This window comes from Macaca thibetana, chromosome 9 (genome assembly GCF_024542745.1).
Source record: "Macaca thibetana thibetana isolate TM-01 chromosome 9, ASM2454274v1, whole genome shotgun sequence".
Lineage (NCBI taxonomy): Eukaryota > Metazoa > Chordata > Mammalia > Primates > Cercopithecidae > Macaca > Macaca thibetana.
The window spans coordinates 31,014,352-31,038,394 of record NC_065586.1 but is presented as its reverse complement, the minus strand read 5'-3'; the positions used below and the strand labels follow the sequence as shown (position 1 = coordinate 31,038,394).

The 24,043-nt window shown below is 37.5% G+C and overlaps 2 long non-coding RNA genes and 1 pseudogene across 3 annotated transcripts in view; 2 read left to right on the top strand and 1 right to left on the bottom strand.

Moving 5' to 3' along the window:
* Window positions 1-24,043, top strand: part of LOC126963363 (uncharacterized) — a 162,259-nt gene that overhangs the window by 43,275 nt on the left and 94,941 nt on the right. The gene's annotated exons all lie outside the window — the stretch shown is intronic.
* LOC126963359 (heterogeneous nuclear ribonucleoprotein A1-like) lies at window positions 2,588-3,818 on the top strand (annotated as a pseudogene). The gene has a single exon (XR_007729040.1). The product of XR_007729040.1 is annotated as a heterogeneous nuclear ribonucleoprotein A1-like (transcript).
* The window catches only part of LOC126963366 (uncharacterized), a 75,817-nt gene continuing 61,128 nt past the window's right edge, over window positions 9,355-24,043 (bottom strand). The window contains exons 2-3 of the long non-coding RNA XR_007729044.1: window positions 10,862-10,916; window positions 9,355-9,910 (exon numbers count right to left, since the gene is read on the bottom strand). This is a non-coding gene — a long non-coding RNA (uncharacterized LOC126963366). The remainder of the gene's footprint in view (window positions 9,911-10,861; window positions 10,917-24,043) is intronic.

Here is a 24,043-nt window from a genome sequence, read left to right as displayed (position 1 = left end):
CAGGAATTTGAGACCAGCCTGGGCAACATGGTGAAACCCCATCTCTACCAAAAATGCAAAAATTAGCCAGGTAAGGTGGTGCCTGCCTGTAATCCCACCTACTTGGGAGGCTGAGGCAGGAGAATCGCTTGAACCCAGGAGGTTGCAGTGAACTGAGATCGCGCCGTTGTACTCCAGCCTGGGCGACAGAGTGAGAGTCCGTCTCAATAAAAGCCAAACAAAACAAAGTCCACAACAACCTTCCTAAGAAGCCCAGAGCCAGGGAGCAAAAAATGCCGTGATTATGTGTCCTTCTCACCTCCCCGGCTGGCTGCTCTCGGCGTGAATAGAGAAGTAGCACTGGGCCTGAGGATTGGGACCACATCATGCACATCCTGTTGCACACAGAGATATGGGCGAGGCGTCCTGACACTTGGACCCACAGCTCAGCCGCTGGCTCTATGAGATCCAAGCAAGTCATGTGAATGTTCGGGCTTCCAAAAGCTAGGGCAGCAACCTCCACAGTGCCTTTTGCTTCTCACAGCCTCTGTCTCTGTTCTAGGATTCTTTTGCTTTTTGGGCCTGGAATTAATCTGGTCAATCCAAGAAAGCATCTGGTTCTACAAAGATATACAGGCAAGAGTATGAGAGCCAAGAGCCACCTATCATTGCTCTGAATCCCTTTTGTCAGTTCCAGGTGGTGTGTCCTGCCCCTGGGATGATCTGTCCCTCTCAGCCAGCTCCAGAGTAGCCCTGGCTGGGAGGACAGGGAAGACGGATGTTTTCACCTTGACCTCACGCCTCCCTTCCCGGCATATCTTCTTTATTCCCGTTCTTTCCAACCTTTACTCCTCTTCCTCTTCCCCATCCAAGGGGCAGTAGAATCAAAGGCAAATCAAGACAGATTCTCTATCAAATCCTTTCCTACTGTGATTTATTAAATTACACAATTGTTTTCCAAGTCCCTGTGACCCAAAGTCAGGAAAACTGGCTGAGTCCCTCACAGGAAAATAAAATACTAAGAAAAATGCAATCCCAAAGGTAGGCAAGGGGGGATAAAAAGAACTTTCCATTTTCAATTCTAAATGTCAAATGACCATTCTAGTTTTTATTGTAGGGCAAATAATTGTTATTTGTTGAAATTCGGCAAATAACAGTATGTAAAGGCTTTTTAGGAGAAATTGTTTGGGGAATGTATTTAACTCACTGTACCTAAAATTTACACTAGACCGACTATTTTAAGTACAATGAAATGCCATTTTCATAATTTCGTATAATATTTTTGTGATGGATAGCTACTTTAAATTTACATGCCAGCTATGTAAATGGCTGGAGTGAGTTTTCATTATCCTAAGTGGTAAGCAGTTTAAAATATCAATGTAAGTGCAATGCGGGCATCCCATTCATAGTTTATTAAACTAAAAGGATGCTAATTAGTTATTATATTGAAAACAATACCCATTGGCGAAGGAAACTTATTTGCTGAGATAAAAAATTATTTTTTAGAGTTAGAATGTAAGTAAATTAGTGGTAAGAATACACAATTATAGTTGATCGAATTTGACTTCAGGAAATAACTGTACCCTTATTGCTGAGTGGAGCGGGACCTGCTGAGAACTCTTTGTAGGAGTTCCCTATAGATGGGCTGGCAATTGTTTAACTCCAGTGGTATACACAAGACAATGGGCCAGGCATGGTGGCTCACACCTGTAGTTTCAGCACTTTGGGAGGCCAAGGAAGGAGGATTGCTTGAGGCCAGGAGTTCAAAACCAGCCTGGACAACATAACAAGACCCCTGTCTCTACAAAATAAATTTTAAAAAAATTATTCCAGTGTAGTTGCATCGGCCTGCAGTCCCAGCTACTTGGGAGGCTGAGGCAGGAGGATTGCTTGAGCCCAGGAGATTGAGGCTCCAGTAACCTGTGATTGCACCATTGCACTCTAGCCTGCATGACAAAGCAAGTCCCTGCCTCTGTTAAACAAACCAACAAGCAAAGACAATGATGCTGTATTACAGTATAAGCCCTAAAACTCAAAGTTTATATACTGACATCTAGACTCTATACTATATTTCTTTGGACTTTCAAAACAGAAAACTTTTCACTGAAGCTTTGATAGCAGAAAGAATGACATCAAAGTAGAAGTAAGCTAGCCGTGCGCAGCCACACAACTTCTTAAAAATCATGTTTGTGAGATGACATGAAGTTCTGTTGATTTTTCTGCTGTAAAAAGATTGACCTAGGTCTTTAAGTTAATTGCAGCAACCAGATGATGAGTTAAATAACATTTTAAAAGTAATTATATTTTTTCACACAGCTAATTTTTCCAAGGGATGCAGGATAGATTTACAAATTGTTTTGACCAGGTTTGTCAGCGAGAAATCGGGCTTCTTTCGAAGGAGGATCAAGCTGTACTCTGTTTAGTGTTGCTTACTTTTTATGAAACACGTATTTCCAGTTAATTGTTATAGGTATGTTTTAGCTAATTTGGAAGTTGATAAGTGTTCTTTTTGAAAGAATGAAAGTATAAATTTGAATGTCAAATTAGTTTAAATAGTTAATCTATAATTCATCCTGGATTGTTTTATGATTCTATAATGCTTAAAAACTTAAAAAAGCATTATTTATTATGTAGGTACCATTTTTACAAATCATTCAATTTTCTGCACTTTTTACATTACCAACTTTAATTTTAGGCATATTGTGGTATGTCAACATCAAACCAAGTAGGACTTCTTTCCTTCTATGCTATTTAAAAAATAAAAGTTCTGCTTTCTGCCCGTGGATGCCGCCGAAGAAGCATCATTAAAGTCTCTCTTCTCCCTGCCGTCATGTCTAAGTCAGAGTCTCCTAAAGAGCCCGAACAGCTGAGGAAGCTCTTCATTGGAGGGTTGAGCTTTGAAACAACTGATGAGAGCCTGAGGAGCCATTTTGAGTAATGGGGAACGCTCACGGACTGTGTGGTAATGAGAGATCCAAACACCAAGCGTTCCAGGGGTTTTGGGTTTGTCACATATGCCACTGTGGAGGAGGTAGATGCAGCTATGAATGCAAGGCCACACAAGGTGGATGGAAGAGCTGTGGAAACAAAGAGAACTATCTCAAGAGGAAATTCTCAAAGACCAGGTGCCCACTTAGCTGTGAAAAAGATATTTGTTGGTGGCATTAAAGAAGACACTGAAGAATATCACCTAAGAGATAATTTTGAACAGTATGGAAAAATGGAAGTGATTGAAATCATGACTGACCGAGGCAGTGGCAAGAAAAGGGGCTTTGCCTTTGTAACCTTTGACGACCATGACTCCGTGGATAAGATTGTCATTCAGAAATACCATACTGTGAATGGCCACAACTGTGAAGTTAGGAAAGCCCTGTCAAAGCAAGAGATGGCTAGTGCTTCCTCCAGCCAAAGAGGTCGAAGTGGTTCTGGAGACTTTGGTGGTGGTCATGGAGGTGGTTTCGGTGGGAATGACAACTTCGGTTGTGGAGGAAACTTGAGTGGTCGTGGTGGCTTTGGTGGCAGCCGTGGTGGTGGTGGATATGGTGGCAGTGGGGATGGCTATAATGGATTTGGTAATGATGGAAGCAGTTTTGGAGGTGGTGGAAGCTACAATGATTTTGGCAATTACAACAATCAGTCTTCAAATTTTGGACCCGTGTAGGGAGGAAATTTTGGAGGCAGAAGCTCTGGTCCCTATGGCGGTGGAGGCCAATACTTTGCAAAACCATGAAACCAAGGTGGCTATGGCGGTTCCAGCAGCAGCAATAGCTATGGCAGTGACAGAAGATTTTAATTAGGAAACAAAGCTTAGCAGGAGAGGAGAGCCAGAGAAGTGACAGGTAAGCTACAGGTTACAACAGATTTGTGCACTCAGCCAAGCACAGTGGTGGCAGGGCCTAGCTGCTACAAAGAAGACATGTTTTAGACAAATACTCATGTGTATGGGCAAAAAACTCGAGGACTGTATTTGTGACTAATTGTGTAACAGGTTATTTTAGTTTCTCTTCTGTGGAAAGTGTAAAGCATTCCAACAAAGGGTTTTAATGTAGATTTTTTTTTTTTTTTGCACCCATGCTGTTGATTGCTAAATGTAATAGTCTGATCGTGACGCTGAATAAATGTCTTTTTAAAATAAATAAATAAATAAATAAAATAAAAGTTCTATGGGATTCTAAGTTTTAAAATATTTCTCTCAGGGCTAACATTACACATATATAGGATTTGTTCATTAATTTATTTGATATTCATCCCAATAAACAGCCACTGACTATAAACCACTGAGCTAAGTCGTGGTGAGGTTACAAAGATGAATAAAATATAGCCCTGCTCCATGGAGAGTGCACTCATTGAGCTAACTACTTTGCAGGGATTCAAAATACAATGGTTTAAATAAGATTAGGTTGGTGCAAAAGTAATTGCGGTTTTTGCCCTTACTTTTAAATGGCAATTACTTTTGCACCAACCTAATAGATACATGTCTCTTCTCATTATAGCAATCCCTAGGACCAGCAACCTGGAAATAAGAAAGTGACCTGGAAATTGGGTATATCATTTCTGCCCACATCTCATTGGAATGAATTTTGTACCACAGCTATACTGGAAATATAATCTCTAACTGGGTAGCCAGGTACCCAACTAGAATTTAGGGATTTCATTACCGAAAAGAAGAAGAACACAGCAATTAAAGAGATCGAATCGTTAACAGATGTAGCAACATGGAAGAATCTCAAAAACATTATGCTAAGCAGAAGTCACAAAAGGTTGAAAGTCAGCCATTTTCAGTGGCTGTTTATTGGGATGAGTATCAAATAAATTAATGAACAGATTCCATGTATGTGTAATGTTAGCCCTGAGAGAAATACTTTAAAACTTAGAATCCCATAGAACTTTTATTTTTTAAATAACATCGAACAAAATAGGTCCTACTTGGTTTGGTGTTGACATACCATAATATGCCTAAAATTAAAGTTGGTAATATAAAAAGTGCAGAAAATGGAATGATTTGTAAAAATGGTACCTATACAATAAGTTACGCTTTTTAAAGTTTTTAAAAAACTTAACCTTAATCCTGTGTGATTCCATATGTATGAAACTCAAGGCAAGGCAAAACTCCAGTGTAGCAGGAATATCATTGCCTGAGACCTAGGTCTTGAGGAGCACAAGGAAACTCTTTTTGGGGTGATGGAAATGTTCGAGATCTTGATTGTGGTTACATGACTATACAATTATCAAAACTCATTGAACTTAACACTTACAGTGAGTTATCATTGTGGCTGCTGCTGTTATTATTGCCTTGAGTTCACAGAATTTCAAGGGGGTTAAAAAAATCACTGGTTAAATTTGGAATTCTTGAGCCCCCCCCAAAAAAATCTAGCATAGCTTTATTTTATTTAGAGTCCTTTTTGTTTTTTAAACCTTGGCGAGTATGTGTTTGAATTAAGATAATTTGCAATGACTGTTATACAAACAACTCCGAAGCTCAGTAGATTAACTGAGAAATAAACAGAATAAAAGATGTATTTCTCACATCTGTCACAGCCTCTCTGGGTGGTGGGTTGGGCTTCTGTCCTGCCACAGCAATTAGGGTTCTAGCTTCTTCCGTCTAGTGAATCCACTGCCTTCTGGGGCCTGAGAGTCGTCTGGGATCCTGGAATCATCTGCTAGATCTTCTGCACCAATGAGGAGGGTAGGGGAACAGTGGGTCTCATGAGATTTAGGGGTCAGGCCTAGAAGCGGCACACATACCTCTACAACATTTGAATGGCCCAAATGGGTCGCATGACCACACCTAGAGGTGCACCTGGAAATGTAGTCTTCTTACGTGCCCAGGGTGAGAAGGAAATGGTTAGTGAATATAACCTTGTGGCTATGTCTATCATTAAAAGTTCAGTTCCTGTCTTTGCAACATAATAGTTGATTGAATTTGGGAAAGTGTCTAGGCCTCAGGTTAGTTTGTTTGTTTTTATTTCTAAAATGATGGCATAAATGATACCTACCAAGCAGGGCTGTTATGCGAATGAAATGAGATTATTCATGTAGAGTGCATAATAGAGGGCCTAACACAGAGCAGGCACATCGAATTTCCTGTCTGATTCTCCTTGCATGAGGAGCAGACTGATTTAATCACTGTGGTTTTATAATATACTTTAATATTTAATTGGGCTAGTCTTTTACCAGTTTTCTTTTTTGTTTGTTCATTTGTTTGTTTTAATGTACCTTATTTTACAGAGCAGTTTTAGGTTGAAAGAAAATTTGAGTGGTAGACACAGAGATTTCCCATATCCCCCATCCCCATATGTACCCAGCCTCCCCTACTGTCAACATCTCCCACAACATCTCCCACCAGAATAATGCATCTGTTACCTCTATGAACCTACATTGACACAACATTATCCAGTCCTCTTTTAATAAAATAAACACTTTTTGAGATGGCTTTTTCTTCCAGGAGAACTACTGTGTAACTTTTTCCCCCTCTGAAAGTGTGTCTTAGCCTGACTTCTCTAGAAAGTACAGGCCAAGACAAAAGGCTTAATGTTATTAGGAAGTGCAACCCCAGGAGAAACCCAAGAGCATCCTAGAGAATGAAGCAGGGAAAGTAGAGCCTATACAAGAAGGTGCTAGCTCACTGGCTGCTTCTCTGTGCACCTGCTTGTTTCTTTCTACAGGGCTGTCCCTGAGAATTTGAGCAGCGTCTCAAGCCAGTCAGTCCATGAGGAAGAAGGGGCCCTCATAACTCATTGGTTTTAAGTTTCACTCACTGGCCCTTATATCTCTTTATATTTAAGTTTCATCCCACAGGGAATTCACTCCACACACCTCAGGGTTGAACATGACTCAGAGCCTAGTGTTCCATAGTGTGTCATGCCCAGGTGTCAGACGGGGTCCTGGACAGATCCCAGGCAGAGCCAGCGCAGGACAGTTGGCAGAGCAATGGAAGGGATGCCGAGAGAACGTAAATATGGAATAAGTTCCCTTCTTTCTGTTATCCAGTTTTCCCATTCTAGAACATAGCAAGACTATTTGAAAAGGAAGTTCTCCCATTTACTCCTAAAAGCATGTTCCTTATGTTCTCTTGGATTTGCTTCCATTAGGATCAAATTAACAAAAAGCTATATTATAAAAGGGAGAGGGTGGGACCCCTCAACTTAATGAAGAAATGCCATCTCCTGATGTAACCACCAGTCCCTGTGAAGTAACCTAACTTAAAGAGAAAATGCAGACAGGATGATACTGTTTTGAAAGTCAAAGGGATTTGCTATTGCCTTTGGGGGAAAGACTTCACTCATTCCCTGGCATAGGAGCCTGGGGATTAGAGGATCAGTTAGCATTCTCCTGCCTCTCCCAAGCCACTTCTGATCATCATCAAGGCAACTTATATTCTCCCTAGATGCTTATTAATGTACCCTACAGCTTCGTACTTAGCAGTAAATTACTCTTGTTCAAAACGTGACTTGAGAACCACGTGATAGCCAACTTAGCACTGAATCCTATGGAATGTTCAGTGTTGAAAAAGACATGTGATGGATCTCCCTCAAACAGAGTATACTCCCCTGCCTGCCACCAAAAACTCAAACTCTTCCTAGACCATAAATAAGATCCTGGGCACTGTAAGTACCTCCAGTGAGCTATATGGAAGGAACTTGCCCCATCTTTTGACATGCTAGGAGTCTGAAAGTCAGTTATAGGTGATCGTTTTGCACTCAAGAGAATGGTCTCTATGAGTCTGGGTTTTCCCTCCCATACAAAAAACTTCTAATAAGACCCAGGTGAAAAGTTTCTGGCCTACGATACTGAGGGGTCTAATATGTGCAACCAAAGATACCAGTTATTTGTCAGGATGATTATTCTGGGACACGCTGAGCTCTGGGTTGGTCCTTGTCTAATCACAGAATTGCTGCATGCCCTTTGGAGGTATTTTACTAGCTTCTCCATGTCTAGATGTACTAGTGTTATTATACAATATCAGATTTCCCCACAAAATGCCATTGCAATTGGCTATTCATTTGTGTGCACCAACATTATTATTTACTGTACTTAGTCCGTTTTGTAGTATTTAGTGACCTTCACCAGAAGTTCAGCATTCTTGGCAGGCGTTTTTCCCTTGGCCACAGAGGAACCCTGTATTTCTCTGGCTCTGGCTCCTTCCAAGAGATGGGAATGTAATAGCAGCAGCTGAGGATATGAAAATAACTGGGAACAAAATAGACATCAAATTCAGAAAGGACTGAAAAAAAAAACAGCAGAAGCAGTTCTTTTTCGACACTGAACATTCTATAGGATTCAATGCTAAGTTGGCTATCACATTGCTATTTTAAACAGAGGGAAAAACATAGGTAGATCGACTTGTGATTTAAACACAGACATAGAATTCTGACTCCAGATTTTACTCTTAGATCCATGTGGGTGATTAATCGTAAATTCTGAAAAACATGGATACAAGAATAGAACAGAATTCTAATACAGTTCCCTTTTTAACCAGACATAAATAAAACTTTAGAACTTCACCAAAAAATGAGTCTAGTGGGGTGGATGATGTTTCTGTTAATAATTTTGGAGTGTGCTTTTTTTCAGGTTTTTTTTTTTTTTTTTAAAGCTTCACTGATTGGAAGGCTCAAGTTCATTGAGATACACAGTGTCTTTGAGTGAGCCTTCCAAAAATCCGAATGTCTCCTTCTGGCATGAATTGTTCTTTCTGCAGCATTCCACGCCGACACAGCCACATTTCTTCCATTATATGTTCTGTTACCCATGAGACTGCAGGAGACTCCCACCTAAAAGCATTAATGTTGCTACATTACCATAAAAGTCTGCCCTGTGAGTATTACTCAAAAAACAAACAAATGGGCCGCATTAGAACAGACTGATAGTAGCCTCCCCTCTTGGATTGAAGAAAACATCCACTTAACACTCTGGTTGCTGGAGGTTCATTCCTGCAAAGAGGGTATCAACTTCCAAAGTTAAAGCCTTTCTGCAGTGTACAGAGACATCCATCACCTTTTTTGCTTTTTTTGTTTTTATTTTTTCCCTAAGGTATTTAAGATATGTGCAATATCTTAAATCTAAAGCTATCTTTGAGATCAAGGAGGAGAAATATTTAAACATTTATGCGTTCAGTTCATGATTCAGAGATTTATTTATAAAACTGTTGATTTTGGGACACCCAACTCTTGCATTTAAACTGCTGAAGTGAGTCATGTTTGTGGGAGGTAATTACTACCAGAAAGTACAACTAACTTGTAAGCTTCTCTTTAAAATGTCCACTCACAATCTACAATTACTGCAAATAACAGGCTTACCAGGACTTTTGCTCTGTTTTATGGCTGTGTATATTTATTATGAGTGCATTAGGCAATACCCAAACATACTTTTCTCGCATAGGGGTTCTTGGAGAAATGAGTCCCTTTATTAGTATCAGTGTATATTTCTGAGGATGTAGGATTGAAAAAATATAAACTCAAAGTATCCCTTCCATTACAGGAAACAGCCTGGAGAACAGCTGGTTCAAGAGTAATAATAGATTCCAATTGTCAGAAAATGTATACCTATGATTTGTGCATCGTTAAAGAGCATTTCCAACCCACTGAAATTCTAGCAGGCACTTCCCTCTTTAACACCTCCATGCCTCTCTGAGGCATCTTTGTGTCCTCCTGGGAGGCTCTCTGAGTCTTCATTTTGTGACTGATGAAGTCCGCGCCTAACTGACTAGAAACCGAGTGGGCAGCTTCTTATGGGCCATAATGCCAGAGCCTCTGAGAACATCCTGCAGTTCATGGCTGTTTCCACACTGATCAGTGCCTAAAATTTCACAGATAAGATGTCCAGAGGTGGCTTACACCTATAATCCAGCACTTTGGGAGGTTGAGGCAGGAGGATCACTTGAGGCCAGGAGTTCAGCACCAGCCTGGGCAACACCATAGGGAGACCTCAGTCTCTACCAAAAAAAAAAAAAAATTTAAATTAGGAACAAAGATACCTAGAGAGCTGGTGTCGTAGAAAGTAGAAAGAGCAGTAGGAGGGAATTTGGTGTTTGAGTCAGAGTAAATGAGAGACTGCTGCAGCAGGGGTTGGGAAAATCACCAGAAAAGAAAGGCTGGAATTTCCAAAGACAAACTCTGGCTACCTGATGTTTTTGCCCTGCCATATCCTTAACCTGCCTTGGACTTAACCTTGCTCAAAGCAACTTCGTTGGGATACCAAGGCCTCCCGGTCTTCCCTAAAGCTCCCTTGACTCCTGCACCAAACATACTCTTCTTCGGTGGGTTTGAGACTTAACCAACTAAATAACCATGCCTCTTTACACTGCCTGTGATTCAACGGCCTTACTGCACCTGTCCACGTTCATTCATTCATATTGTTTCACTCATCATTTATTCAGTACTATTGACCGAGTGCCCTCTATGTGTCAATTGTTGTGACAGGCCAGGCATGGCGGTTCATGCCTGTAATCCCAGCACTTTGGGAGGCCAAGGCAGATCACCTGAGGCCAAGAGTTCAAGACCAGCCTGGCCAACATGGCGAAACCCCATCTCTACTAAAAATACCAAAAAAAAAAAAATTAGCTGGGTATATTGGCGGGTTCCTTTAATCCCAGCTACTCGGGAAACAGAGGCAGGAGAATCGCTTGAACCCAGGAGGCGGAGGTTGCAGTGAGCTGAGATCGTGCCATTGCACTCCAGCCTAGGCAACAAGAGTGAAACTCCATCTCAAAAAAAAAAAAAAAAATTGTTGTGCCGGGTGCCGGAACATAACCCAATCCCTGTCTTTGATGAGCATATTGACTGATTGGAAAGACAGACCTCAAGAGTGGCAATTTCAGAACTGCATGACGAATGTTACATAGGAGTGAGTGGTGTTGTGGAGACACATCAGAAAGGCACCATACCTGAGCCTGGGGAGCAGAAAGCACTTCCCACGGGTGCCCATGTTTCGGCGAAGACCTGAAACACAAGAGAGGATAGGCAGGGGACTTAAGGGGAAAACGAAGGTAAAGAGACCAGATGTAATATTCTGTGCAGGAGGAAAGGAAGAGGCCAAAGCCTGTGAGAAACATGAATGTGCAGTTTAGGGATGTGTGATTAGTCAAAAATCGATGGAGCCAACTTTACATCAATAGTAGAGTGATGATAGAGGAGGCTGGACAGGGAGACCAGGATGTGAAGGACCTTGTGTGCCATACTAAGGAGTTTGAATGTCAGTGGGATCTATTGAAGGACACATCCTATATGCTGCATTTTCCTTCCAAGTACTACTGAGGCCTGACCCTGCTAAGCCTCCCAGATCAGATGAGACTGGGTGCATACAGGGTGGTATGGCTGCAGACCCCATGTAGGGTGTTTCTATTGGAGCAGCCATCCATCAGATTCTTTATATGCTTGCATCTAAGCTTGCAGGCTTAATCTTGAACAAGTTTGTACACCCCCAAACATTTGGCAGCTTTCCTCTCCTAGCTTTCCTCAATTGACATTGGTCAGGCCAGAACTACACACTCTTTGAGTCCTCTGACTTGTGGCATCGCCTAATTCATTCTACCTCTTTCAGTTACACACTCCACACTCCTCAACTTTACGATCCATCTGGACCCACAGCTTACCTATAACCCTTCTAGTTCACATATTTCATGGAAGTCTCTCTCTTGCTCAATTTTAATTCAAATTCGGGTCTGGAACATATAAAAATGTTACCATTCACTCAACAAATATTTAAGGAACTAGTACTACATGTTAGGAAGTGTTCCAGGCAATACAATAATGACAAAAAAAGATTAAGTCCCTACCCTCATGGAGATGACATTTTACAGGAAGAAAATAGACAAACAATATGTCAGATTGCAATATATTGTTTTTAAACAATCATTGTTATTTAAAAATTGGTATGAAATAATGATTGTTACAAAGAAAACTTAAGTAAGGGCTGCTGAAGTGTGTCATTTTATGTAAGATTTTTATATATATATGTACACACACAAATATACATACATATACACATAGACAACCACAAATAGAATTAATACATGCTTCTATAAATATGTACCAACAAATTTTTAATGACTTCAGGTTTCAACAATTAAAAATGTCATATAACTAGTTTGAAGTTAGAGATAAGTGATGTTATTGTCACTTATAAATTTCAGGTCTCAAGAATCTTTCTGATTTTTTTGTTTATCAAATTCAATGTGTAATTATATTTTTAGCCTTGTAATGTAATATAGTACACAGAATTTTGCAATAATCTTACAGTCTTCCCTTTGTTTGAAATACAAATGTGACTCATTGTATTTATGAATTAGCATTTTTCATTAAGAAAATATAAACATTTCATTATATTTTATTTTAATTTTCCATTTAGAATGATGGCAAAACATTATTGGTACAACCTTGTGGGCAAGAGTAGGGATTTTGATAGAGTGACATAAGTCCTATAATATGTGCCTAATAGGAGTGACAGCAAAGGGGGATGGAAGAGCAATATATGATAAAATAAGAGCTGGGACTTTCCAGAATTGTAAGATGGCAGGAGTACTCTGATTAAAAGCACACTAGTAGCAAGCAGGATAAATAAAAATAAATGTACAACATAGTAAATTGAAGAACATCAACAAAAAAGAGACAAATATTAAAAGGTATCCAAAAGAAGAGATTCCATGCAAAGGAACACTCAGTAGATGGACAGTGGACTTGAGATGTAAGAAGACAGTGATATCTTCCTGGGCTGAGAGAAATTAGCTTTCAATCGAGGATTTTATACCAAGCAAAACTATTAAAATACATAAAATTAGGACATTTTTATAATCACAAAGGCTTAGACAAGTAACCAGTCATAAACTGTCATTACAGGATATTCTTTTAAAGAATGAATGTAAAGAGCTTTTGCATGGCAAAAGGAACAGTCAGCAGAGTAAACATACAACCCACAGAGTGGAAGAAAATCTTCACAATCTATACATCCAACAAAGGACTAACACCCAGAATCTACAAGGAACTCAAACAAATTAGCAAGAAAATAACAATCCCATCCAAAAGTGGGCTAAGGACATTAATAGACAATTCTCAAAAGAAGATGTGCAAATGGCCAACGAGCATATGAAGAAATGTTCAACATCACTGATGATCAGGGAAATGCAAATCAAAACCACAATGCAGTAACACCTTACTCCAGCAATAATGGCTTTAATAATAATAATAATAATAATAATAATAATAAAAGATGTTGGTGAGGATGTGGTGAAAAGGGAACACTTCTGCAGTGCTGGTGGGAATGTAACTAGTACAAACATTATGGAAAACAATGTGGAGATTCCCTAAGAACTAAAAGTAGAACTACCATTTGATCCAGCAGGAAAAAATATGCTTGGAAACTTAAATAACACAGGTTAAAGAGGGAAATCACAATAGAAATTACATTTAGCATTAAACAGTAATGAATGTACTACATAGCAAATGGCTAAAGTTATGGTAGTCAGAGGTCAATTTACAGCACAAAATGACATCTTTAAGAAATAAGATATATTGGCTGGGCACAGTGGCTCACACCTGTAATCCCAGCACTTTGGGAGGCCGAGGCAGGCAGATCACAAGGTCAAGGAGTTTGAGACCATCCTGGCCAACATGGTGAAACCCCGTCTCTACTAAAAATACAAACAATTAGCCAGGCGCGGTGGCACACGCTTGTAATCCCAGCTACTCCGGAGGCTGAGGCAGGAGACTCACTTGAACCCAGGAGTGCGGAGGTTGCAGTGAGCTGAGGTCACACCACTGCACTCCAGCCTGGGCAACAGAGAAAGACTCCGTCTTGGTGGGAGGGAAGGAAAGAAGATATTTTAAAATAAATTAGCGATTGGATTAAAAAGTTAGAAAAAGAAAAGCAAAATAAAAACAAGAAATGTAGAAGAAAAGAAATAATAAAGAATATAAATTAATTAAACAAAGGAGCAATAGATTGGATAAATAAAACCAAAAGCTTTTTATTTGAAAAAAGAGAACAATCAAGAAAAAATACAAAAGGCACAAATGTATAATATTAGCATCTAAATAAGGGACTTTCCTATAGATATATATGTTTTTAAAAAATGTATTGTGTATGTTTGAGATTTGTGACAGGATATTATAGGATACATATAGTCAAGCAGTTACTATAGTGAAGCAGATTAACATACTTGTCGTCTCACATAGCTACTAAAATCTACTTACTTAACAAAAATTCCTAATACAGTACAATTTTATTAACTGTAGTCCTCATGTTGCACATTAAATCTGTAGACCTGTCCATCCTACATATTTACTATTTTATATCCTTTGACCTACATCTCCTCACTTCCTCTCCCCACCCCACCCATGGGAACCACTGTTTTCCAGATGGAGATGTTTTTAAAACCACAAAATACTACTAGTAACAAATTTAAAATTTTAGATGAAACAATTTCTTTAAAAATAAATTACAAAAATTGGTTGAATGAAAAATTTGACAATATGAATAGTCTAATCACTGTTAAAGAAGTGAAGTCAGTAACCAAAACTCTTCCCCACCAAAAAGCCACTGGGTACTGATGATTTTACAGCTGGGTGTTATATCTTCAAGGTATAGATAGTCTCTAACTTATGCACATTATTTCAGGGAGCTGGAAAAGAGGAAAAGCCACAGAGCTCATTTTCAAACCTAGTGTAATCTTGAGATCAGAAAAAATATAAGAAAATAAAGCTATAGATCCATTTCATTTATCAGCAGAGAGATAAAACATTCTAATTCAAATGTTAGCAAATCAAAATCAGCAGTGTTTATGTTCCAGTTGGGTTCATATCAGGAATGGAAGGATGGTTTCAAGAAGAGATTCCAAAATATTTTGATATGGTATGCCATATTTAGACGTTAAGAAAAGCCTTATGATTATCTCAGTAACTCCAGAAAAAGCATTTGATGAAAAATTAATATTCATCATAATTTTTAAAAATGTATTAACAAACTAGGAATAGAAGTGAATTTTATTTACCTTATATTCAAAATCTACAGTAATCCTGCCTACTGATGAGACTTTAGAAGCATTACCATTAAAGTCAGGGACAAGATAAAGATATTTAATGTCACCACTTCTATTCAATAATGTACTGAAGGTTATAGTCGATCCAATAAGACAAATAAAAACATAAGGATATAGAATTGGGAAGAAATGTGAAGCATATTTACATACACATAAAATCTAAGAGTTATTATTTCTAATGATTAACCAATACATAATTCTAAAACAAAGTTGAAAATTGATCTAGATTTTTGGATACAAAGCACAGCATAATCAATAACACTCATAACCAGAAAAGCAATACAAAAAACATACTTTTCATAATGCGACAACAAAGACTATAATTTACCTAACAAGAAATCTGATAAAGATGTACAAGATAATGAAAAAGTATATAACATTATTGAAGTAAAGGAAGTCCTAAATAAATGGAGAAGTCCCAAGTAAAAACCATGGTTTTGGATGGGAAGATTCACTATAATAAAGATGGCAGTTCTCCCCAAATTTATTTATGAATCCAATGCAATTCCATCAGAGTTTTATATTTAACTTGACAAATGTCCCTAATATTTAAATGGTAAAGAAAAGGACAACAATAGCCCAAAAAAATTTGAAGATGAACAAGGTGAGGAAGAGATGAATAATTTTTATAAAATTATCGTGATTGCTACAATGTGATTTTGGCACAGAGACAAGATGACAAGTGGAATGGAATACAGAACTCAGTCCCATTCATACAGGGAAACATAATATGTCAAGAGCTGCACTACAGATCAGTAGGGTAATAAAATGGTAGTGGAGCAATTAGTTGTCCATATGGAAAAAGATAAAATTTAATTCTTACCTCATTCCCCAGACTAAATTAAAAACTAAATGTGTAGAGCAGCATTTTAAAAATTTAGATAATAGCATATGAGAATATCTTTAAGACCTGAGGGTGGAGAGAGAGTTCTTGAACAATATACTAAGCAATTAAGAAAAAAACTGATAAACTTAGCTCCATTAAAATATAAAACTTCTTTATAAAAAAGATACTATAAATAATGTTAAGATAAAATATGGACCAAAAGGAGGTATTTACAATGCCTATGGCTGACAAAGGATTAGTTGCCAGCATATATAATGATTGCCTGCAAATTAAAGAGAGAGAGAAATCGCTCATTAAAAAATAGACGGTTATATTAGATAGCAGTTTATAGAAGAGGATTGCCTAATAACCAATGAACATATAAAACATTGTTAAACTTTTTCTAGTAAACAGAGAAATGCAAAATAAAAGTAAGTCGCCACTTCACATCATAAGATGAAAAAAATTACTTAAAGCCTGATGATACCAAATGGTGGCTTGGATGTGAAGCAAGGTGAGCTCTCAAATATTTCTGTTGGGAATGTTAATTTGCACAAAATATTTGGAGAACAATTTGACAACATCTACTAGAGATGAAACTCTGTATACCCTGTGCACCAGCTTTCCAGCCCTAAACAAAGATTCTTCACAGAGGAACATTTGAAGATTGCTGTGCAAGGACACTTTTATATGAATGTTTATTGTAGCAGTACTAGAAATGGCAAAAATCAGGAAACCACTTAAATGTCCATCAGTAGGTGAATAGATAAACAAATTTTGATGCAAGCAAGCAAAAAAACCCACAAAACAAAATACCATTTAAATGAATGAACTGGATCCACATGTATCAACCTGGATTAATTTCATAAATATAACATAGAAGGAAAAATTTCATAAAATGTAGTATAGAAAATCGTATGTAAAATATGATGTCATTTATTTAAAGTTTATAATCCTTCAGAACAATGCTATACATTATTATGGAGATTTCTAAATATGTCGCAAAGTAAAAAAATTTACTTAATAAAGATAAATACCAAATTACTGACAGCAACTATCACTGGGGATGGAGAGAGGTGAATAAGATCCAGGAAAGGTGTCTAGGGGGTTTCAACTTTATCTGTAATATTTAATTTCTTAAAAGAGAAATCTGGGGCAAATATGGTAATATCTCAAATTTTGATAAAGCATGGGGGTACAATGTGTTTTCTATATTAATTTTGTACTTTCCCATGTCCATTCATTCAAAATGAGTATCTAGTATATCCCAAACTGCTAGAACCAAAGATAGAGCACTGAACTACAAATAGAGCACTGAACAATAGACAAAAATCTTCAGCCACATAGAGCTTATATTCTAGTGGATATTTTTAAAACTTCACATTTTTTGAAAAGGGAAAAAAGAATAAAAGAAAGACAAATAAGTGGACACAAGGGAATAATTCAGTTCCACAATAAAGAGACGTTAGCATTGTCAATAATGGATAGAATCAGACAGAAGGTAAAGTAAAGAAATAGAGGATTTGAACAACGCAATAAAGCAAAGGGTTATGACAGACATATACAGAACACTCTACTCAATAATCACAGAATACACATTCTTCTCAGGTGCACACGGGACATTCTCCAGGAGAGACCATAGGTTATTTAGGTCACAAATTAAGTCTTAACAGACGTTTAAAAGATGATATCATACAAAGTATTTTTTTCTGACCAAAACAGGATGAAGATAGAAATCAATTAGAGAAAGAAAACTGGAAAATTCATCAATTTGTGAAAATTAATACACTAATAAACAACCAATGGATCAAAGAAGAAATCACAAGAAAAAGAAAAAGAAAATACTTAGAGACAAATGAAAACAAAACACAACATTCCAAAACATATGGGATATAGGGAAGGCAGTGCTATGGGAGAAATTTATAACTATAAATGCTTACATTAAAAAGCAAGAATGATCCCAAATAAACAACCTAACTTTGCAACTTAAGTAACTAGAAAAAAAAGAGCAAATTAAACCCAGAGCTATCAGAAGGAATAAAATAATAAAGATTAGAGCAGAGATAAATGAGATAGAAAATAGTAATAATAAGTAAATAGAAAAATAATAGAGAAAATAGATAAAACCAAAAAATGGTTAAGAAGATTAACAAAATTGACAAACCTTTAGCTAGACTAAGAAAAAATAGAAGACTCAATTTGCTCAAATCAGAAAGAAAATAGGAACATTATTACTGATTCCATGAAAATAAAAAAGATTATAAGAGAATTCTATGAGCAATATATGCCAACAAATTAGATAACCTAGATAAAATTCCTAGAAACACAAAACTTACCAAGACTGTATCACAGAGAGTTATACAATCAAAAAACACTTATGGTTAGTAAGGAAATTGAACCAGTAATCCAAATCTCTCAACAAAGAAATGTCCTTGACTTGATGGCTTCACTGGTGAATTCTACCAAACATTTAAAGAACTAATACCAATCCTTCTCAAACTCTTCCAGAAAATTGAAGAGGAGAAAACACTTCATAACTCATTCTGGCACCAGCATTACCCTGACACCAATGACAGAAAAAGGCACTACAAGAAAAGAAAACTACAGAACAGTACCCTTTATGAACATTAATGCAAAAATCCCCAACAAGATATTAGCAAATTGAATTCGGCAGCATATTAAAAGGATTATGTATCATAACTATGTGGGATTTATTCCTGGAATGCTAGGATGGCTCTACATATAAAAATCAATCATTGTAATATACCATATTAACAAAAAGAAGGGGTGAAGCATGGATATTTTAATTAAAACAGAATAAGCATTTGACAAGATTATACAAAATTATATGATGAAAACACTCAAGTAACAAAAAATAGAAGAAAACTACCTCAACATAACAAAGACCATATATGAAAACCCCACTGAAAACATCATACTCAGTGGTGAAAGACTGAAAGCTGTTTCTCTAAGATTGAAGACAAGACAAGGATGCCCACTTTCACCACTTTTATTCAGTAATTCAAGATAGTACTGGAAGCCACAGCCAAAACAATTAGGCAAGAAAAAATATCAAAAGCGTCTAAATTGGGAAGGAAGAAGTAAAATTACCTCTCTTTGCAGGTAATATGCTCTTATATGTAGAAAACACTAAAGATTCCACACCAAAAAAAAAAAAAAAAAAAAAAACCTGTTAGAACTAACAAAGGAATTTTGCAAAGTAGCAGAATACAAAGTAGGATACAAAGTCAACATACAAAAATAAATGTCATCTTTATACACTAAAAATGAACAATCTGAAAGGGAAATTTTGAAAACAATTCCATTTATAATAGAATGAAAAACAATAAAATACTTAGAGATTAACTTAACAAAGGAAGTGAAAGACTTGTATGATGAAGACTGCAAAATATTGCCGAGAAGTTTAAAAAGACATAAATAAATGGAACACATCCCACATTCATGGATAAGAAGAAAATTTTATTAAAATAAGCCATCTAGAGATTCATGCAGTCCTTATAAAAATTCCAATGATATTTTGTCTGCAATAGAAAATCCATCCTAAAATTCATATGGAATCTCAAGGGAACCCATAGCCAAAACAATCTTTAAAAAGAAAAAAAACCTGTATTGGGTGCATATATATTTAGGATAGTTAGCTCTTCCTGATGAGTTGACCCCTTTACCATTATGTAATGGCCTTCTTTGTCTCTTTTGATCTTTGATGGTTTCAAGTCTATTTTATCAGAGACTAGGATTGCACCCCTGCTTTTTTTGTTTTCCATTTGCTTAGTAGATCTTCCTCCATCCCTTTATTTTGAGCCTATGTGTGTCTCTGCATGTGTGATGGGTCTCCTGAATACAGGAAACTGATGGGTCTTGACTCCTAATCCAATTCGCCAGTCTGTGTCTTTTAATTGGACCATTTAGTCCATTTACATTTCAGGTTAATATTGTTATGTGTGAACTTGACCCTGTCATTATGATATTAACTGGTTATTTTGCTCACTATTTGATGCAGTTTCTTTCTAACCTTGATGGTCTTTACATTTTGACATGTTTTTGCAATGACTGGTACCGGTTGTTCCTTTCCATGTTTAGTGCTTCCTTCAGGAGCACCCAGATTCATAAAGCAAGTCCTTAGATACTTAACGAAGAGACTTAGACTCCCATACAGTAATAATGGGAGACTTTTAACACCCCACTGTCAACATTAGACAGATCAGCGAGACAGAAAGTTAACAAGGATATCCAGGGATTGAACTCAACTCTGCACCAAGTGGACCTAATAGACATCTACAGAACTCTCCACCCCAAATCAACAGAATATACATTCTTCTCAGCACCACATTGCACTTATTCCAAAACTGACCACATAGTTGGAAGTAGAGCACTCCTCAGCAAATGTAAAACAACAGAAATTATAACAAACTGTCTCTCAACCACAGTGCAATCAAACTAGAACTCAGGACTAAGAAAGTCAATCAAAACTGCTCAACTACATGGAAACTGAACAACCTGCTCCTGAATGACTACTGGGTACATAACGAAATGAAGGCAGAAATAAAGATGTTCTTTGAAACCAATGAGAACAAAGATACAGCATACCAGAATCTCTGGGACACATTTAAAGCAGTGTGTAGAGGGAAATTTATAGCACTAAATGCCCACAAGAGAAAGCAGGAAAGATCTAAAATGGACACCCTAACATCACAATTAAAAGAACTAGAGAAGCAAGAGCAAATACGTTCAAAAGCTAGCAGAAGGCAAGAAATAACTAAGATCAGAGCAGAACTGAAGGAGATAGAGACACAAAAGACCCTCCAAAAAATCAATGAATCCAGGAGTTGGTTTCCTGAAAAGATCAACAAAATTGATAGACCGCTAGCAAGACTAATAAAGAAAAAAAGAGAGAAGAATCAAATAGACACAATAAAAAATGATAAAGGGACCACCGACCCCACAGAAATACAAACTACCATCAGAGAATACTATAAACACCTGTACGCAAATAAACTAGAAAACCTAGAAGAAATGGATAATTTCCTGGACACTTACACTCTCCCAAGACTAAACCAGGAAGAAGTTGAATCCCTGAATGGACCAATAGCAGACTCTGAAATTGAGGCAATAATTAATAGCCTACCAACCAAAAAAAGTCCAGGACACAGACAGATTCACAGCCGAATTCTACCAGAGGTACAAGGAGGAGTTGATACCATTCCTTCTGAAACTATTCCAATCAATAGAAAAAGAAGGAATCCTCCCTAACTCATTTTACCAGGCCAATATCATCCTGATACCAAAGCCTGACAGAGATACAACAAAAAAAGAGAATTTTAGACCAATATCCCTGATGAACATCGATGGAAAAATCCTCAATAAAATACTGGCAAACCCAATCCAGCAGCACATCAAAAAGCTTATCCATGATGATCAAGTGGGCTTCATCCCTGGGATGCAAGGCTGGTTCAACATATGCAAATCAATAAACGTAATCCAGCATATAAATAGAACCAAAGACAAAAACCACATGATTATCTCAATAGATGCAGAAAAGGCCTTTGACAAAATTCAACAGCACTTCATGCTAAGAACTCTCAATAAATTCGGTATTGATGGAACATGTCTCAAAATAATAAGAGCTATTTATGATAAACCCACATCCAGTATCATACTGAATGGGCAAAAACTGGAAGCATTCCCTTTGAAAACTGGCACAAGTCAGGGATGCCCTCCCTCACCACTCCTATTCAACATAGTGTTGGAAGTTCTGGCTAGGGCAATCAGGCAAAAGAAAGAAATCAAGGGTATTCAGTTAGGAAAAGAAGAAGTCAAATTGTCCCTCTTTGCAGATGACATGATTGTATATTTAGAAAACCCCATTGTCTCAGCCCAAAATCTCCTTAAGCTGATAAGAAACTTCAGCAAAGTCTCAGGACACAAAATCAATGTGCAAAAATCACAAGAATTCTTATACACCAGTAACAGACAAACAGAGAGCCAAATCATGGATGAACTCCCATTCACAATAGCTTCAAAGAGAATTAAATACCTAGGAATCTAACTTACAAGGGATGTAAAGGACCTCTTCAAGGAGAACTACAAGCCACTGCTCACTGAAATAAAAGAGGACACAAACAAGTGGAAGAACATACCATGCTCATGGATAGGAAGAATCAATATCATGAAAATGGCCATACTGCCCAAGGTAATTTACAGATTCAATGTCATCCCCATTAAGCTACCAATGAGTTTCTTCACAGAATTGGAAAAAAACTGCTTTAAAGTTCATATGGAACCAAAAAGAGGCCGCATTGCCAAGACAATTCTAAGCCAAAAGAACAAAGCTGGAGGCATCACGCTACCTGACTTTGAACTATACTACAAGGCTACGGTAACCAAAACAGCATGGTACTGGTACCAAAACAGAGATATAGACCAGTGGAACAGAACAGAGTCCTCAGAAATAATACCACACATCTACAGCCATCTGATCTTTGACAAACCTGACAAAAACAAGAAATAGGGAAAGGATTCCCTATTTAATAAATGGTGCTGGGAAAATTGGCTAGCCATAAGTAGAAAGCTGAAACTGGATCCTTTCCTTACTCCTTATACAAAAATTAATTCAAGGTGGATTAGAGACTTAAATGTTAGACCTAAAACCATAAAAACCCTAGAAGAAAACCTAGGTAATACCATTCAGGACATAGGCATGGGCGAGGACTTCATGTCTAAAATACCAAAAGCAATGGCAACAAAAGCCAAAATTGACTAATGGGATCTAATTAAACTAAGGAGCTTCTGCACAGCAAAATATACCCCCCTCAGAGTGAACAGGCAACCTACAGAATGAGAGAAAATTTTTGCAATCTACTCATCTGACAAAGGGCTAATATCCAGAACCTATAAAGAACTCAATCAAATTTACAAGAAAAAACAACCCCATCAAAAAGTGGGCAAAGGATATGAACAGACAGTTCTCAAAAGAAGACATTCATACAGCCAACAGACACCCAACAGACACATGAAAAAATGCTCATCATCACTCGCCATCAGAGAAATGCAAATCAGAACCACAATGAGATACCATCTCACACCAGTTAGAATGGCAATCATTAAAAAATCAGGAAACAACAGGTGCTGGAGAGGATGTGGAGAAACAGGAACACTTTTACACTGTTGGTGGAACTATAAACTAGTTCAACCATTGTGGAAAACTGTGTGGCGATTCCTCAAGAATCTAGAACTAGAAATACCATTTGACCCAGGCATCCCATTACTGGGGATATACCCAAAGGATTATAAGTCATGCTGCTATAAAGACACATGCAAACGTATGTTTATTGCAGCACTATTCACAATAGCAAAGACTTGGAATCAACCCAAATACCCCATCAGTGACAGACTGGATTAAGAAAATGTGGCACATATACACCATGGAATACTATGCAGCCATAAAAAAGGATGAGTTCATGTCCTTTGTAGGGACATGGATGCAGCTGGAAGCCATCATTCTCAGCAAACTATCACAAGAACAGAAAACCAAATACCGCATGTTCTCACTCATAGGTGGGAATTGAACAATGCGATCACTTGGACACAGGAAGGGGAACATCACACACCAGGTCCTATTGTGGGGAGGGAGGGGAGGGATAGCATTAGGAGATATACCTAAGGTAAATGACGAGTTAATGGGTGCAGCACACCAACATGGCACATGTATACATATGTAACAAACCTGCACGTTGTGCACATGTATCCTAGAACTTAAAGTATAATAAAAAAAAAGACAAAAAAAAAGATAAATAATAAGATTAAAAAAAGAAAAGAAAAGAAAAGAAAACAACCCTGAAAGATTCACACTTCCTGATTTCAAAACTTAGTACAAAGCTATAGCAATCAAAGCAGCATGATTCTGTCCTGAAAACAGACACACAGGCCAATTAAGCATAACAGAGAGCCCAGAAATAATCTCTTGCTTATATGGTCAAATGATTTCAATAAGGCTGTCAAAACCATGCAACAGAGAAAGCAGAATTTTTTCAACAAATTGTTGAAAACTGGATATTCATATGCAAAGGAATGAAGTTAGACCCTTATCTACCTTATACAAAAATTAAATCAAAATGGATCAAAGACTTAAAGCTAAGAGATAAATCTGTGAAACTAAAGCCCCACAGTCTTGGATTTGGCAAGAATTT